Raw genomic sequence first — 19,187 nt, forward strand, 5'->3', positions numbered from 1 at the left:
TTGGGAGTTGGGCATCTGAGTGTTAAAGACAAGAATACTTCTGTTAGCTGCTTTCAGGTAAACCTGCAGCTTTGGGGCAAGTAATTCAGACCCTGGGTCTGTGTTGGAGCAGACGGGTGTGTCTGGCTCAGCAAGATAGGGTGCTGGGGTCCCAAGCTGGCAGGGAAGGCAGGGATAGAAGTAGTCTTGGCACATCAGGTGGCAGCTCCCAAAGGGGTTTCTGTGATCCAACCAGTCACAAACCTCACTGAGTTTTTTAAAAAAGTTTTCAAAGATTACCAGTAAATAAGTGAAATTACATGGATTTTCCCTGCTATAAATTAACACTTCTGAGCTTTCAGATCAAGCACAGTATGAGTTTAATATCTGATGTGATGTGCCTTCTGCAGCCTAACAACTTGCAGGCAGATGAACTTGATGGACTGGAAGTCAGGTCAGGAGCAGGTCCTCCATCCTTAACTCATCTCATCAGGTTCAGGTATAGTGTATGAGTTAGAATAAATTAAAAGATGGTTCCAAGCTGGGATCTTATTTGCCAGTTTTCAGACTGAAAGGCAGTTTTCCAGGCAAGCTCTGGCAGATAAAGCTTGGAGAAATGTATTTTAATTGAAGGTAGAAACCTTGAAAGGCTGTTGAAATTTTTACCAGATTGCTAGAATTATTACGTCTCTTTTAAGCTGTGGATGTTCCTAACACTTCTAAGTTGAAGTCATCCTCTTCCTCTGCCACAGTGCAAAAGCATATGCCAAACAGTGACCCTTATCCTGAGGCAACAGCTGTAGTGTTGTCCACTTTTAAATGGCAGCATAAAAGAAGTTTCAATCCTTTTGATCTCATCTCCACCATCTCCCAGTAAGGACCATTAGATCTTCACTTGTTACACTTGGCTAGGTAAAGAGTTTGGTGTTTTCCTGCATAGACAGCTCCGAGGCAATTTTTTCAATCAACGTCAAAGCAATTGTCTTCAACTCTTCCTGAAAAAGATCCATTACGTATATTTGTCTTTCCGCATGTTGTCCATCCAGTTTTTGTAGTTGCATTACAATTTTGTCAGGTCTCTCTTCCCAATAAAGAGCAAACTGGAAAAACAGACAATTATCCATAATACTTAGAGATACTTAGATAGGAGGAAAGGTGTTATATGTTTCCTTTTTTATGTGGTGAGCATGAAAAGGAAGATTAGCTCTAAATTATATATTAATGTAATCTCTCTGATCCATTTTGGAGAGGCAGTTGTCTCAAATAGTGGAAAAACTGGCTCTGATTTCAAATTTAAACCCCGTGTTACAGACACTGTTCACTTCTGGGGTTTTGAAGGAAAAATAACATAGATAATTAAAATACCTGACTTTGAAGAGTGGCTATTCTGCTTGTGGTTTAGTTTTTTGCAACTATTCATAAGGATTTTGGTTACAGAGTATATGTACACAGCAGATGGAAATGGATCACGTGGACTTTGTTAATGTATGTCATATACTTTGTTGACTCTGGGAATGCCCCTAGGATCATCACAATTTAAAATACCTCAGTACGTTATGACCTGAGTAGGAATTGTAGTGGACAAGGATCTGGCTCTTTCTTTCATTAGCACTATACCACTATCTTTTAGCAGTTTTGAGGAGATAAGTGATGTCTCCCTAATGGCAATAAGAGCAAAGCTTTTAACTTGTGTACTAGCTGGTTGTTTGAATTTCAAAATTACCTGGCCCTGACTGAGGTTATTTAGAAGTTACCAAAGAACTGGAATATTTATCTACAACATGGTGCCTTCATATTGCTCTCCAAGTGATAAGATAAAGATGAAGTAATACAAATATGACCAGCCTAGACCCTGAGCTGATGTAAAGAGACCTTCAGTGAACCATTGAAGTAAATGGAGCTGTGGCCATTTACACCAGACAAGGATCTGGCCTGACATTGGTATCTATGAGCCCAGTTGTGAATGACTATACTCCATCAGCAAGCAGGGGCGGCTCCAGGCACCAGCACGCCAAGTGCGTGCTTGGGGCGGCAAACCACAGGGGGCGCTCTGCTGGTCACCGCAAAGATGACAGGCAGGTTGCCTTTGGCGGTATGCCTTCAGAGGGTCCGCTGGTCCCGCGGCTTCGGCGGAACTCCCACAGGCTGCCGCTGAATCCATGGGACTGGGGACCTCCCACAGGCAAGCCGCCAAAGTCAGCCTGCCTGCCGTGCTTGGGGCGGCAAAATACCTAGAGCTGCCCCAGTCAGCAAGAAGGGTTGGGTAACAACAAGCTACCGGACCCTAGACTCTCAGAAGAGTAGGAAACTGCACCCTTACCTTATGGATTCCTGCCTGCATCATCAGGATTCTATTCACAGAAGATGTGCTCCCAGCATCTCTGCTAATCCTTGTTCCTTTGTCTTGCCAGCCCAAGGCAAGATCTGGCTCATTAGGGTAATATTTTAATGTATAGCACTGCTTCCATCTTAATGAAAAATGATCATTTTGTGACTACATAGAAAACAAACTCAAAATAGGTTTTGAAATTTTCAGTTTGGGAAATAGGTGTCCTGTACCATCAAATCAACAACCATATCATGTTTGTATTAAGTTAGGCTTAAAAGGTAACTCAGACTACATGTGCAGGGCAGTAAGAAACAGCATCATCCCTTACATCTCTACTCAGGTGACCTGATCTAGGTACATAGGAGTAAACAGGGCTGTACTTCCTTCTTGGAGCAAATGAGAAAAGAGAGATGGGGAACAGGCGCAGACTTGGCTCCACTCCCCTCTTCACTGGCCAGAGTGGTTGAGCCAGTGTAGGGCTGTAATAATTTGCTGCTGGTGTAGGTCAACAGTCAGTTACTACCCTAGGAGCAAGGAGGAAGCAGGGATGGAAGTGTTACCGGTAGGTAAGTCACACTGCCTCCAGGGGTGGTGCAGCCATTGCTCATGGCTGTGCCTAAAGCTACATTCTAGCCCTTAGATAGAATCATCCTGCCCAACTTTACATTGTTCTTTGATATTTCTAATGGAGACCAAATTTTTAGAAAGCTAACAAGAAATATGATTTAAGAATAAAATACAGATTTTTCTCAGCATGAATTCTTACTGTGGAGCCCTTACGTCTATGGTGTCCATTCTGTCATTTCCATGGCTAACAAAATGCCATTACAAATTCAAAAGGATTTGCAAATGAAAATTGGTATTTTTGTTAAGCCTGAGTTCTGGCACTATAACTGAGGCAAATGGTTTGGTTTGGTTTTTTTGCAAAAAGTGCTAAATACTGGTTTGGAACGCCTGCTGGAAAGCACTTTGCACAGCACACTAATAAAGCGTAAATGCAATATCCATTTAGCATCTGCCCTTTAGAGCATTTTAAAAATACTAATGATATATCATTATACTTTAAAACAAAAAAAAGGCAATAAGTTCTTTCAGGAAATGATGTAGGGGCATCATATACTGCTCAGTGATGGCAAAGAGATGAATTATAGAGCTGTCAGATACTCAGAATTGAAACGACAGCCCTTTAAACTTAGAATGCTTATAAAAGTGCATCAGTTTTAGCTTCAGGAAGATAGATTCTATGTCCTCTGTTTCTGGGGAGATGTTTAAATGAAGACACTGAGATTCAATAGTGAGGTACATAAAATATAAACTTTATGGATCGTGTCTGCCTTCTGGGTGAAATTCACTTCCGTGTCAACAGACAGAATCAGACGTAAACTCTACTTTGGGATTTAAGTATTGCATAAGTGGCATTTATCCAATGCAAAAGCCTTTTGCTGACCCTTTGCAAAGGAGTGAATTTCACACTGTATTAGCATTCACACAGTACTGGCTAAACCTTTTACGTTCTGTCCCTCCATGCACTGAGCTTAATGTAAAATCTGGAATTTATTCTCAGGGGTCATTTCTCCTTTGGCTATTCCGAAGTTTTGATCAGAAATGTGGGGCATATTCCTCAGAACCTTACCAAGGAAAGTCAAAGATGGGCTATCCATAGGCTCTGGCTTTGTACATCTATTAAAAGATACAGGGAGAAATTATGAATAAAGTCCAAGTTGTATTAATTATGGAAATGGAAATCATTGCCCTCCTTGAATGCTGAATGATATCCCAAACACTTCGATATCGAATAACATAAAACTCTGCTTTGAAGAGCATTAGTTAGAAAACAAATTTCAATGAGACAGTTAAAGGACTGCAACTTGGACAAAAGCAGAATGGTTTGCTTCTTTTCTCACTCAGACAGCTGGGCTCTGAGAGAATGCACCACAATGCTGAAAGGATTGGTGGCATATGGAAACGTTATGTTGTCTACACGGAGGAAGTGATCTCTTCATTGTTTATAGCTGAAGTGTAAATTCAGTGGATGGCCCAAAGAAGACTTAATTGTCAAAGGTCTGGACACTAAGTATTCCTTAGACTACATGCCCATGTGGGGACATGAATGGAAATAATACACATGTAGCCTTTCTTACGTCCCCGTTGGGACTACAAGGACCTGTGTGTCGAGGAATAAGTACAGTTGCTAACCCCTCAAGAGATGGGAACGGGATAGAGAGGCTTGGCTCTGCTTCCACAATGTGCTGGCCAACCCAGCTGGGCTGACTCAAACAGAGATTAGAGGAACTTGCTGCTTGTATGGACCAAACTAATTACTCTCATTGCTCTCCGTCTGGCACAAAGGGGGGGAAAGAGGGAAACGTGCCTCTCTGAGAAAAACCACAATCTAGCCTTAAATAGTATAATTGTTCATAAGTATCTTACGCCCCTCCCTCAAATCCCCTGCTTCTTCTGTTTTGGAGTTAAGCCAGAACCTTGAATCTGAGCTCCTTCAAATTTGGAGAGGATTGACTTAGAATCCACGAAACTGAACCTGCCCGTAAGATTTTTGTTTGCATTAGATCCAAACTAAAAAGATTGATGGAAATGGGAAGAAAACCATTTCCTGGCACAAATGTGGCCAACATTTTGTAGTAATGGCCATTTTCACTATATTTCAGACAAAATTTGCAAAAAAAAACAAACCCCAAAACTGCTAGTTGCCCAAGGTTTCCACTGTTCAACATGCTGAAAATCTCACAAGAGTAGCTTGTGAGATATGGAAGCTGTTCAGTCTGAATCCATACTTTTATTTTAGAATGGATTAGCCTTGAACCCTGAGCTTTAGCCTAATCCTAAAATAGACATAGATCCTAATTTTGGGCCTATTCTCCTCTGGTTTACACCAGTATAAATGAGGAGCGACTCCGCTGAAGTCAGCAGAGCTATCCTGGTGTAAAACTGGTCTGAGAGGAAACTCAGATCTGCAGTGTCCCTGGCCCATCTCTGGTTTATTAGTCTGTTATTTATAAAGTGAGTGGTGTTGCTTCTGGAAAACTTTTCCAGTGAAAACACATTGCAGATGTCCAAGGGATAGCTGGTACAGCAACTTCATGTATTTTGGCTATTTGACTGATGTCTGATGACTCAAATCACAATACAAATGAGTTCTGTGGTCTCATCATAGTCTTTGCTCTTCTCCCTCATTCTTGTGATGTCACAAAACCACCGCTTCTATCCAGCAGAAGCCCAGGCCTGAAATAGAAAGGATGTTCTAGGTTTAGCTTTCTCAAAGTTTGCCTGCGCCATGTTGAATTATAGCCAGAGCTGTTAAGTCCCTCAGTTACATGAACGTTGAACTCACTCAACAAATTAAAGATAAAATCTCCAGAAGAAATTAATTAAAAAAAAATACACCCTACACATCAAAATATGCATTAAATTGACAAAAAGCTTTGCATACTTGGTTCTAGATAGAAAGTAAACCCACTCCCAAAGAACCTTACATACCTGTGGGCACAACACTGTGGTTTCTTTTTTCCCTTTACAACAGAACATTAATATTGTTGTTTTCGCTCCTGGTATCAACAGAGCTTAGCATGGGAGGAGAATGGGGTATTGGGATTTATTCTGAACAGAAGTTCAAGAAAACTGGTCTCCTTTTTTTTTCTCCCCAAGCTTTTGAAAGTCCACTGGGGACCCCTAGTGTTCCTAGGATGCAGAATCATGTATTTGAAGATTAAGTTTGAAGAAGCCTGTTCCAAGATGTGTTTTCGATCGTTTAATAGTCTTTTAATGTTAGCAACAAACTTTGTTTGATTTTTCTCTCTCTTTGAGAATTAGGGGTGGAAATATTTCTGGGGAATGCTGAGCACTCCTAAACTCTTGGGTAAAGTATATTTTTGAAGTGCTAAAAGAATAGTACCTGAATGAAAGAAGGTGGTTAGGGGTGCAAGAGGCGTCTCTGGATGCAAAATCTTAGTGGCACTAGCACTAATAGAGTAGGATTGCTCCCTCACCCCTGTACATATGACAGGAACCGCATATATTGACATACAGCGACAAAGTCCACAAGAGAAGAAATGAATGAGCGCAATGGAGTATAGTTTGTTTTTCTTACTTAAATCCTTTTTAGATATTAAGTGAACATCTAAGAAAGAAAAGTTAACAAAGTTACTGCAAGATGGCATCATAATCAGTTAACAGAAGCAAAAGCAAATAGCCATCCTCAGAGATGTCCAAATGGATCAGGAACTGTTTTAAAAGCTAACAAGTCTCTTTCCCTATGCAGACATCAATGAAAGACTTCTAGGGATTAAGACCTTTGAGACCACTGACAGTATAGTGGCTCCCAAATACACTCCCACATAGCTACCTTTCTACTTGGCAGGAAAAAATCCCCTTTTTGCCCTTTGGTGATTTGGAAAAACAGGGCTAGGCCAGGAAGTGGGAGCTGAGGCTGAGCTGTGCTAAGTATTATGCTCCCTGCCAAGAACTGCAGAAAAACTAGAGCGAATGCAGCATAAAGTTAACGTAGCCTAAAGAGGCATTAACTCCTCTGTGCACTCTGGGATCTCTCCCCTTCCCTTCCCAGGTCACGTTGCTAAGGTGTGGGCTGCTGGCAGTGCAGGGGCGGTGGCTTTAGAGAAGGTTGTCAAGTGAGTCATTCCACGCTGCAAGGCCCGTATCCAGGGGAAGACATGCTGCAGCTTTTGCTGGTGCTTGCCCTGCTTCCTCTGTGCCCCTACTGGTGTAGTTGAGCAGACCTGTGGGTGAGAGAGGATGTGCAGACTCCAATTCAAGTCAACTGTGGAGTTCTTGCATGCATATGGACCTAAATTCTGAAAATAGTCCAGTTTCAAAACTACCCCAAATTTCCTGAAGCAGTTTTTCTCCATAGTCAAATACTGTTACAAAGGGAAATCCTGTAACTGGATTAATTAAGGTAGGCAACTGCACCAAATTTATGTAAACATTTGGGCTATTATAGCATTACAAATGTGATCAGAATAAACTGCCCCTTATCTTTCACGTTCCTGTCACCAAACTGAAGTCAATCAGAATAATCTGCACATTATAAGTGGCTTTCTACATAATGAAAGTCAATTAAGGTGATTAAACCAGAGTTGTTAACTGCAGGTTTTCTTCGCTGATGCTGTTCTTGATGTGCATTCTGTACAGTTTTCAAGTTAGTGAAAGTGCATGGAGAGGAAAGGATTGTTTTTAAGGCAGTTAAATTGCCTCTAATTAGCAACACTGTAGTCAAAACATAATGAGTGGATAATAAATTTATATTTGCATAATGGTAACGCTACCAAAATGTACTTCAGATAAACTGAGTTAGATTATAATTAGAGCTGTGTGCTGGGAAAGATAATCCTTTTAACTGACAATGCAAAGTTGATGCCAATGATAAGGGGATTGGAAGCTGCAAGATAAATCCAGGATGCAGTTGCAGGTCAGCATTATGGGAACAGGACAGCACAATTCAGGGTACACGTTAGAGGACTGTAAAAGCAACAAAGAGTCCTGTGGCACCTTATAGACTAGCAAACCATTCAGAAGACTATACAGTGAGCTATGTGAATAATGGATTTTTCAGTTAGCTGGCAATGCTGAAAAATAGGGAAAGAAATAATAATTTGGGGTTGAACCAAAAGGATATTTTTCAAAATTTTTGGCAAACCAAAAAGTTTTTTGTTAAAAAACAAAGTTGCTTTGGGTCAAACAAAATGTTTTGGATTTGACAAAATTGAAACATTTTTGTATTGATTTTGACCAGTTTACAATGTTTTGGGTTGATTGTATTTTAAATAAAACTGAAGGAAATTTTGAAACAAAAGGTTGTTTCACACTGTAAAATCTAAATGTCTAATTTGACAATGTCAAAGCAAAATATTTTGCTGTTTTGGGATTTTGGGGGGCGGGGCCATCTGAAACAGTTTAGTGGAAAATGCACAAATTGGCAAAACATTTCAGTGTTACTAAGTGTGCATTTGTTGCTGAAAAAAGGTTTTGGATGAAAAATGTCACTCAACTCTAATAACTGAGTGCTCGTGCAAACATCCTACATTTCCTCCACAGCATGAGAAAAACCATGAGGCCAGATGATCACCTTCGATTTATAAGCACTCACACTTCCCTTAACATTTGTGCTGTTGACCACAACAATATGAAATGAAATATAGTTTAAAATAATGTCTGTGCTGAGTATCTGGCTATTGCCATTACTGCATCACTTGTTATCTTTATTTATCATGTGGTAGAATCAAAGGCTGCAATCTGGATCAGGGGCCCACTGTACTGAGCACAGTCCGAACACACAAGAAGTCATGGCCCCTGCCTCAGACAGCTTCTAGTCTAATTTAAAACCCATTGTGGCTAGAATTGAGTGAATTCTAGGCAACTTCTGTAATTAAGGTGAGACAAAAAGTTGTGATGAAAAGACACTGGTCTTTATTGCCTGGTGCCAGTTCCTTGATATGGAGCTCACATGGGTCAGGTTTACCTAAGGTTAATACCCAGTACTAACTGACTCCAGTGGCTACTGTTCCATCTCCTCTTTATAAAAAAATCATATGAAAATAAAACACAATTGCAGCCAGACTAACCTGTCAGTAAATACTCCCTCTTTAACTCAATGGCTTTTTCATCACACAGCTACTTGTCCTTAAAACGGTTGCTTCTGCAGAGTGACCAAGATGAATCTTCCCCCGATGCCTGTGACCAGATGGGACATTGTGTTAGTGCTGTCAGCACAGGAGCACTGTCAGAAGCATTTTGTAAGCCCACAAGAAACAGAGCTACTGTCTCCTTGAAGAAGTGAGTTTTTTTACCCACAAAAGCTTATGCCTAAATAAATCTGTTAGCCTTTAAGGTGTCACCAGACTCCTTGTTGTTTTCATTTTGTTTAGACATGTCGCACAGCTTCTATAGGCATGACCCCCAGAATGGGTATGACATATGACCTGCTTGTGGATGACATGCTGTTACCTGAGCAGTTTTCCAGCCATTTTATGTTGTATGTATCTCTCCCATACAATGGGGATAACCATGGGCATTCTTGTTGTAGTATCATGCCGTCAGAGGGGTGCTACGAGCACAACTTCCTGCTCCAGACCACCCTCCAGATGGCCAAGAGGGCGCGGAAGCAGTGCGCGATAGCGTGGCTCGACCTGTCCAACGCCTTCGGCTCCATCCCCCACCACCACATTTTCAACACTCTGCGGGAGTTCGGGATGCCAGAGACCTTCCTTTGCCTGATCCGGGATCTCTACCAGCACTGCAGCACCACCATCCGCTCGGTGGAAGGGGAAACCGCTGAGATCCCGATCCACAGCGGCGTAAAGCAGGGCTGCCCCCTCAGCCCAATCATCTTCAACCTGGCCATGGAGCCACTCCTGCGAGCGATCTCCGACGGCGCTGACGGCCTCGACCTGCACGGCGAGAGGGTGAGCGTCTTGGCCTACGCGGATGACCTGGTCCTGATCGCGGACGACCCCGAGAGGCTCCAGGGTATGCTCGACACCATGGGGAGAGCCGCCGACTGGACGGGTCTCCGCTTCAATGCCAAGAAGTGCGCGTCCCTCCACGTCGACGGGAGCCAAAGAGACTCGGTGCTGGCGACGGAGTTCCAGATCCAGGGCAAGCCCGTCGTTCCGCTGGCCGAAGGGCAGGCGTACCAACACCTCGGCACGCCGACGGGCGTCCGCGTCCGGCAGACCCCCGAGGACACCATCCGGGAGATCCTGCAGGACGCTGCCAAGATCGACGCATCCCTGCTGGCCCCATGGCAGAAGATCAACGCCCTCAACACCTTCTTGATCCCCCGCATCGCCTTCGTCCTGAGAGGTTCCGCCGTGGCAAAGGTGCCCCTCAACAAGGCAGACAACACCATCCGGCAGCTGGTCAAAAAGTGGCTGTCCCTGCCTCAGAGAGCCAGCAACGAGCTCATCTATATCGCCCACAGACACGGTGGCGCCAACGTCCCCCGCATGGGAGACCTCTGTGACATCGCGGTCATCACGCACGCCTTCCGCCTCCTGACGTGCCCGGACACCACGGTTAAGAGCGTCGCGGCGACCGCCCTGCACGCTACCACCGAGCACCGAATCGGCAGGCCTCCCTCCGGCCAGGACGTAGCCACCTTCCTGAGCGGTTCCCTGGACGGCGAATTCGGCCGAGACAGGTGGGACACCGCCTCGCTGTGGTCCCGCGCCCGCGACGCCACGCGCCGACTAGGGAAGCGACTGGGCTGCCGCTGGGTCTGGAGCGAGGAGCGACAGGAGCTGGGAGTTCTGGTGCCGCAGATCGGGACGGAGGGCAGCATCACCGTCAGCCCCGGAGCCAGAGGCGTGCTGGAGAGGTCCCTGAAGGCCGCCGTCCACGCGCTCTACGTGGACACCCTGAGGAAAAAACCCGACCAGGGCAAGGCCTTCGAGGTGACCAGCAAGTGGGACTCCAGCAACCACTTCCTCCCCGCGGGCAGCTTCACCCGCTTCGCCGACTGGCGCTTCATACACCGCGCCCGGCTGAACTGCGTCCCGCTCAACGGAGCCGTCCGCCACGGGAACCGGGACAAGCGCTGCAGGAAGTGCGGGTACACCCTGGAGACCCTGCCCCACGTCCTGTGCAGCTGCAAACCCCACGCCAGAGCCTGGCAGCTGCGCCACAACGCCGTCCAGGACCGCCTAGCGAAGGCCATCGCCCCACACCTCGGTGAGATCGCGGTCAACCGCACCATCCCCGGCACCGACAGCCCGCTGCGCCCAGACATCGTCGTCACGGACGAGGAGCGGAAAAAGATCATCCTCGTCGACGTGACCATCCCGTTCGAGAACAGGACCCCGGCGTTCCGCGAAGCCCGAGCCCGCAAACTCGAGAAATACGCCCCCTTGACTGACACCCTGCGGGCGAAGGGCTACGAGGTCTACACCGACGCTCTGATCGTCGGGGCGCTAGGCGCCTGGGACCCCTGGAACGAACGTGTGCTTAGGGCCTGCGGGGTGGGCCGTCGCTATGCGCGACTCATGAGACGCTTGATGGTCTCGGACACTATCCGGTGGTCTAGAGACATTTACATTGAACACATCACCGGCCACCGCCAATACCAGGAGTGAGCCGATGTGACTCCAGACACCCACGGGGGGGGAGGGGGAAACCCTTACAACCCCCCTACTAAACTACATCCCCTGAGTCCTGAACCTACCGATCTGGATTCCACCACGTGAGGGTCACCCTGTCCCCATTACCCGGCCCGCTTACTCATACTCACGACTGTGTGTAACCTAATATATGAGCGATGTACCCTCACTGCCCCCCTACTATATCTTGACCCCACGCACCGTACACCCCGCATTGGGGACATCACAGGCTGTATGTATTATATGCTGAACCATAACCAAATACCAGCCTCCCCCCATACTCTGTATGTTGCCCCCGATGACTAATGACTGACACATCAAACTCTTTGTATCATCTTTATTTAACATTTTCTAATAAACTTTTAAATCTGTTCCTTCTGTCCTAGTTTCCTGGTGTATTACTGTTTTGTAACTACAGAAGTAGGTCCTAGGGATTGTGTCTTCCTGTCATACGCTTGGGAACTCATGCTCCCACAGGAATGCATTGTGGTTCTCCAGTGGCCTTGGGTCTGCCACAGGTAGCAGTATGGAAGATTTCATTCTCTTTGATTTCTTAGCAGACCTGCCAGATGTCACACATCTCATATAGCAAGTGTGAAAAATTGGGACACTTTTTTCAGAGGGGATGTATAGTTGCCTATATAAGACAAGGTCCTTAATATCAAGGCATCTGGTCACCCTAACCTCGTGTGACACTCATAACTTCAGAGGCTCCACACCTTCCTCACATCTGCCTGCTGCACAGCTGGATTCTCATGCAGTGACTTCTCCCAGCCACTAGGGGCCAAGGTGCTTTCTGCCTCAACTCTCCCTAGCCACCATGGAACAGCAGCTGGGAAGAGCAGGGAGGTAACAAGAGGATAAATGGTGCGGAGGGACCTGCCCTCCCAGTCCAGGCCCTGCCACCCAGCCAGTCAACAGAAGAAGTGTGTAGTTCAACCAGCACTAATAATACGAGAAATATGACTGCATAAATTGTCAATGAGAACCGGGTTTTGGCAAATTAAAATATACTCTTGCAGCACTAGAAATAATGAACCATAAACAAAAGGTTTTAATTGTTTCAGAGACTTTATTAGCGTAATACAGTTTTTATTACAACCAAAAAGAAATATAGAAGAGACTAATTATAGAAACAGAAATAATTATGTGCATAATGCTTTCAGTCTTAAGGAGTTGTTAGTAACAAGGTAAGATTTTTTTTTTAAGTACGTAACTTTTATATTGACAATGACCTCTTAAAATACATTTTGTTGCCCATTTCCTTTACAAACAGCAATGTAAAAGTTAGAAAACTGATAGGCAGAATATATTAAATGATAAACACACTGTTTCCTTTGGCCTGCTATAAGGATTGTGACACTTCTACACTGGTATCTTAATGTTATATTTATGAATCTTTCTTCCTTTACAGCACTGTCTCCAATGCTTGGAAAATTGGGAAAGATGGCTGAGCTGAAAGAGAAACCAAAACTGTAGAAAAGGAGAAAGAGACAAAAAAAGAAGGAAACTGGAAATAAGGACCGACAGTGAAAGAAGAGATCAAAGTAAAAGGACTTAAACTAGTTTTGTGATTTGGACATTAACGATGTCTCCCAATCAGCAGCAGCTATTTCTTGCTGTCCTTCTAGTCTTCAGTGGCCATGTCACAGGTAACAACCTGACGACTGGTAACCTTTCACAAGTTACATGTTCAATTTCAGGCCATGATCCTGTTGTCATAGGCACAGCCTGGGACTTTCCTATTTCACTAAAGGAGTTAGACATTCACATGCATTGATTTTCAATAGGAGTTGTGTGCCTACCTCTCTCTGAACCCTTTTAAAATGTTTCTTTAACTCCCTATTTGTCCTCTAAACAGTTCCTTCTCAGAGGCCCGTTCAATGACTGAGATGAGTCCTGGAGCCTGTGACCAAGTGGGCATGTGTTAATGTTGTCTGCACAGGAGCACTGTCAGGAGCATCTTGGAAGCCCACAAGAAACAGGAATTGTCTCCTTTCACTAAATTGTGGGTAAGATGGGACCTAACTATGTTCTATTTGAAGGAATATAAGTACCAAGAAGATAGTGGGATGGCTTAAGAGGGCAGAGGGGACATAACTAGGAGTATAATTTAATTAATTTAAGAAAGGAAGCATATAAGACGAGTGTCAGGACAAACCTTCCTAGCAGTGAAGCTGAACAATAGAATATTCTCCCAAAGGAAGCCTCATTGCTTGAGTCACTTAAAAGTTTCTCTGGCCATTGCATCAGACACACACACTGTCCTTTGCATAGAGTATGGATGTTATAATAGATCTTTTCCATCTCTAACTTTGGCCATTACTGATTTTATAGCCTATCTTCTTGAATGATATGTAGAAATAATTATTCTTTGTGGGGAGCTTTTCTTAGCACTCGGCTAGTTTGAATGGATACCTCATCCTCTCTCTCCCCCATCCTCACATAACTGGCTCCACGCCTTTGGGGCAGGAGAGAGTCTTCCACAGAGAGGAGTACTATACTAATGTAAGGCTTCCCTGTTTGGACAGGAATTGAGTCTACTGCAGAAGCAGTACCTGCTCCACATGTGGAGGGAGGAGGTGGCAGCCCCTTATGTTACTTTGCAGTATTGCTTTCTCCTCCAGACCTTTGAAACATCAAATGTCTTCACCATCATGACACCTACAAGGAGGTGAGCATGTCTTACACCTCAGATATTTTTGGTGGGGACATTTGGAGGGATTCTCATGAGTTATGTCTGTTCAGGATGAGAGAGGCATTTGTTCTCCCTGCTGGTAAAACGTGAAAGTCTTTGTCCATACGCTACTGTGCTGGACCGGAACCCCAACCTTCAGGAGGGCACCATTTCCAAGGATGACAGTAATGATCAGTTAATTTTAGCCCGTCTTGTAGTTTTGTTACCTAAACCATGTCTCTCAGGATGCCACCTACGGTTTCCTAGGCCATTTATTTTAGTTCTCTGTCTCCTCATCCTCGCCCTACCTGCATTGCTAAGCACAGCTTTGGCACTTCCCCATGTGACAGAGTACTAGGATCGTAGAGCTGACCCAGCACTCTGGTCACTAAGGTACAAGTTGTTCCCATCTCCCACACAGTATATTTAATTGTCGGGGATGGGAACTCAATAGCTTAATTAGGCAGGGGATTAGTGACCTAATGAGAACAATCAATCTATTAACCGCAAACAGTTAAAGGACAGGAAAGACATGCAAGGGAGAAGGCTGGCAGGAGCCAGGGGAGACAGGATCTCAAGATGAGGGTAGCTTTCCCTCTCTTTCTCTGGAAAGTGGGCTAAGGGGGAGTTTACTTCCATATACATGTTGCTGCACAAGGCTGAACTGGTGGAGGGGACTCAATAAATAACAATAATAAATAGTGGTGCTTGCAAATGCACAAGTGTCCAGGGTGTTGGAGGTGATCCAAAGAGTGGAAGAGCCAGTCCATCACACCCCAATATCAAACCTTTATGCTTTAATTTCTAATTCCCTTTCCATTTACCTAGCTCCTGGTCCCTCAAGTTATAGCTCTCCCAGCTGCTGTATTGCTGGAATGTCTTTTTTTCCTGTGGCTTCTTCACCGGTAGATCGCAGTCAGATGGTGGTTGGATACAGGCAGCAGACACTGATTGTAGCTGAATATGATGGGGAAATAAAAATTTCTAAAGACAAAACAAATTTGTCCATTGATGAGCTGAAGAAAGAAAATGTGTCCCTGCTTCTCTCCAGTGTCACCAAGCTGATAGTGGTTATTATACATGTAATATCTTCTGTCCATCAGAAAGAGCGACTGTGAGCATCACCCTCAAAGTTAACAGTGAGGAAAGATTAACATCATAAACGTAAATGGCTTTGTTGCGTCTCACATTTCTCCTTTCCTCATGTACTTTTATAACCTCTTCCTGTCTGCTCTGCAACTTTCTATATATCAGCATTACCAGCTTAGGAATTTAATTCACATATATGAGGGCTGTCAGGCTACCTAACATGTGGTTGTTAAAGGTTCCGTCACAGAGACCCCCTTGGGACTGTCACCTGATGTGCTGAGACTACCTCTGAGCCTGTTTTCCCTGCCAGCTTGGGATTTCAGAACCCTGCCTTGTTGAGCCAGACACACCAGCCTGCTGCAAACCCAGGTCTGAACCACATCTCCCAAAGCTGCAGACTTAATTGAAAACAGCTTAAGAAGTGCTCTTACTTCCAGCACCAAGACACCCAACTATCAATGGGATCCAAACCCCAAATAAATCCATTTTACTCTGTATAAAGATTATACAGGGTAAACTCATAAATTGTCTGCCCTCTATAACACTGATAGAGAGAGATGCCCAGCTGTTTGCTCCCCCAGGAATTAATTACTTACACTGGGTTAATTAATAAGCAACAGTGATTTTATTAAATATAAAAAGTAGGATTTAAGTGGTTCCAAGTAATAAGAGACAGAAAAAAGTAAGTTACCAAGCAAAATAAAGCAAAAGATACATGTCTAAGCCTAATACATTTAAGAAACTGAATACAGGTAAATCTCACCCTCAACGATGTTCCAATAAGCTTCTTTCACAGACTAGAACCCCTTTCTAGTCTGGGCCCAATCCTTTCCCCTGGTACAGTCCTTGTTCCAGCTCGGGTGGTAGTTAGGGGATTTCTCATGACTGCAGCCTCCTTTGTTCTGTTCCACCCCCTTATATAGCTTTGGCACAAGGCAGAAATCTTTTCTCTCTCCCCACTCCTCCTTCTAAATGGAAAAGCACAGGTTTAAGATGGATTCCAGTACCAGGTGACATGGTCACATGTCCTGTGAGACCCCAAACCTTCATTCCTCCTGGCCTGACTCACAGGAAGGCTTGCAAGTAAACAGAGCCATTTACAACCAATTGTCCTAGACAATGGGAGCCATCAAGATTCCAAACCACTATTAATGGCCCACACTTTGCATAATTACAATAGGACCTCAGAGTAATATTTCACATATCTAGTTCCAGATACAAGAATGATACATTTATACAAATAGGATGACCACACTCAGTAGATTATAAGCTTCGTAATGATACCTGACGAGACCTTTTGCATGAAGCATATTCCAGTTACATTACAGTCACACTCATTAGCATATTTTCATAGAATCATATGGAGTGCAACGTCACAGTGTTACTGTGATTCCTATTTCAGAATCAGGGTGTGCGTATCCAATGTAGGGTTCAGCCCTTCTGAGCCCATGGCTCATATTTAATTTCCGTAGCATGGACAGCCTTGGCATTCGGGAGCAGGATGAAGAAGCAATTTTTCATTTCTCTCTCGCCAAACACATAAGACTTTGGTCCATCATAACAGGATTTGGGGGAGGATTAGTGAGATAAACTTTGGGTGTAGCATCCAAAAAAATCAAGTGACTCACTTTACATTGATAGTAAAGTGTGTTTGCAGTGGCAGGAGGTGTTAAGCTCTTGGCTTTCCCTTGATGAGGCTCTTAAGTCCTACTGGAGATCTTGAATTTGACTCCTCTGTGGGGGACTTGAATGCCCTGCGGGACTCTCCTAAATTCCTTGGGCTTGGCTTCTTGAGTGGGTGATGGGAAAAGTAGCAATATTTTCCCAGGCCCACTCCTCATGGTGCCAGAAGAAGCTGTCCCTCTCAGTAGATTGGACAGATCTTTAACACATAATTCTCTCTCCTCTTTTTTCCAGGCATTGATGAAACATGAGCTGGTTACTGCCATCAACCTTGTCACTGAGCATCAAGTTAGTGTGCACTGAGACGAAGGGGCAGTCCACACTTCTGAGTTATTGTTTCACATTCTGCCAATGCAGACAGAAATCACTTTATCAGTTATACTTGGTTCCTATTTTTGAGGCTCTCTTAGCAGCTATAAGCTAGATACTTCATTATTTTAAAATGAAAGTTTAGATTCTGAAGAATAAAATAGCAGCATGAAAGAGGTGTTCATGCTGTATCTGTGTGTACCAACTGACTCTGAGCCCTGGCTGGCTCCCACTCCTTTTGTAACAGGGTAGTCTGCCCTTTTAAGAACCAAGGGGCCAGGCAGCCCTATTAAGGAGAAGATCCCAACAAGCAAGTTCTGGGCATCATCGGATCCAGCTGGATGGTATCCAGTGATTAGGTCATATGATTGCCAGCTAGGGGATATAAATGAGGGCCCCAGAGCCACCAGGGAGCCTGAGACCAGGAGAGGGCTAGGAGAATGCTCCCCTGTGACAGCAGCAGACTATTTCTAGAGGGTGAGTAGATTCCGTAGAACCTCATGGATTGGAGAAGGTCCTGGTCATTAAGCTGCCAGAAGGCCCCTCAATCTTAACGGGAACAGGCCTGTTACTTGCTGCTACGTGTGCGTGTGTGTGTGTGTGTGTGTGTGAGAGAGAGAGAGAGAGAGAATAAACAAGGCCTTGCAGTAAGGGCTACAAACTGAACTGAACATGGTTGTCTGTCCCAGGCTGGTGATTGTGTCCACCAGCCTACACCTGTGCTCAAACAATTAAACTATCCCCCCTCTCCTGTAAAGGAACAATGGGTAATGTCTATCTGCATGTATTCCATCAGGTGGCAGTGACACAAAATATTACATACCATAGTTAAACAAATCAATTAGTCATTGGTGAGAGCATCCTTTAGGCTGCCTGGGGTCCTTGGCACTCTCTCAAGAAGGAGGGAAGGGTAAGATAGAAGCTACTCCAGTGTCTTCTCTGCCAGCAGAGGTAAATGCTAATCAAGAAGGGATATTGGTATGAACTGTAAGGCAGATTTATGCTGTTCATTTTCTTGTCCAGAACCCTCTTCTCCCTGCATGGAAGGTGACACTAAGTCATCAGTAATTGATGATGCCCTTCTTGGTGCATGCTCTGAGGACTGCTGGCTGAGTGGATCCCATTCTGACTGTCCAGGAAGATTTCCTGGAGCCAGGGGCTGCCATGCAGGACATGCGCAGATCCAGTAGGAAATGAGGCTTTGGGCTGCTGTTTGTCTTGTGCTGAAGACTTTGTAACTTGCTTCCTTCTGTGACAGGTATTTATCATACCAGATGTTGATAGGGAGTGATCACTGAACTGTTTCTGTGGCTCTTTGAAGTTTGTTTCTGATATAATGATTGGGTACACAAGAGAGGCCGGTGTTTCCATGGTCACAGCTCTCTCTTAAATGGTACGCAGCTGTACCTTTTCCTTTTATTGTTTGAGCAGGAGGTTAGGAACTTACTTCCCATCATCAGTTTGAATGTGATCTCTCATCAGACACTCAACTCACCTGTTATAGTCTAATCATTCTTTATCAGATATCATGTTAGTGATTTCGCTTGTGACATCATAAGAGCCTTGTATTATTATCCTGGGCAAAGCAGAGTCCAGAATACCACTCTAATCCTGCAGTATTATTATTCTGTACTTCAGCTGTGGCATCATAGTCTCTCCATGTATGATTAACTTCAGAATAATTTCTTAATTCAGAAGTAAACCTGTTCTTGATTTATATACTCAGAGATGCCGAGCAGACCATTCTAGTATGGATTAGATTTCTTTTTGTTCGTTTGTCTGTAAAATTTCCTAGTGTACCTATTGTTCCTACAGCTCCACTAGGGTGAGCACTTGTGTAGGTATGTCACTGGTGACTTCCAGTTTTTAACTCCCATATTGGCTAGAGCTGTTCTGGTAGGGCTAGATGACAAGATGGTTAGACTTGTCCCATTATTATCACTGCTGGAGGCAGTGTTGGAATATGCATTAGTACTGAATGCAGTTCTCAGGA

At 44.4% G+C, this 19,187-nt stretch overlaps 1 long non-coding RNA gene across 1 annotated transcript; it reads left to right on the forward strand.

Annotated features, from left to right (window-relative positions):
- Window positions 1-8,958: 8,958 nt before the first annotated feature.
- Window positions 8,959-17,678, forward strand: LOC142046927 (uncharacterized). The gene is made up of 4 exons (XR_012656028.1): window positions 8,959-9,115; window positions 13,298-13,444; window positions 14,064-14,110; window positions 17,120-17,678. It is a non-coding gene; the product is annotated as an uncharacterized LOC142046927 (long non-coding RNA).
- The last annotated feature ends 1,509 nt before the right edge of the window (window positions 17,679-19,187 follow it).

The sequence above is a fragment of the Chelonoidis abingdonii genome, chromosome 5, assembly GCF_003597395.2.
Source record: "Chelonoidis abingdonii isolate Lonesome George chromosome 5, CheloAbing_2.0, whole genome shotgun sequence".
Lineage (NCBI taxonomy): Eukaryota > Metazoa > Chordata > Testudines > Testudinidae > Chelonoidis > Chelonoidis abingdonii.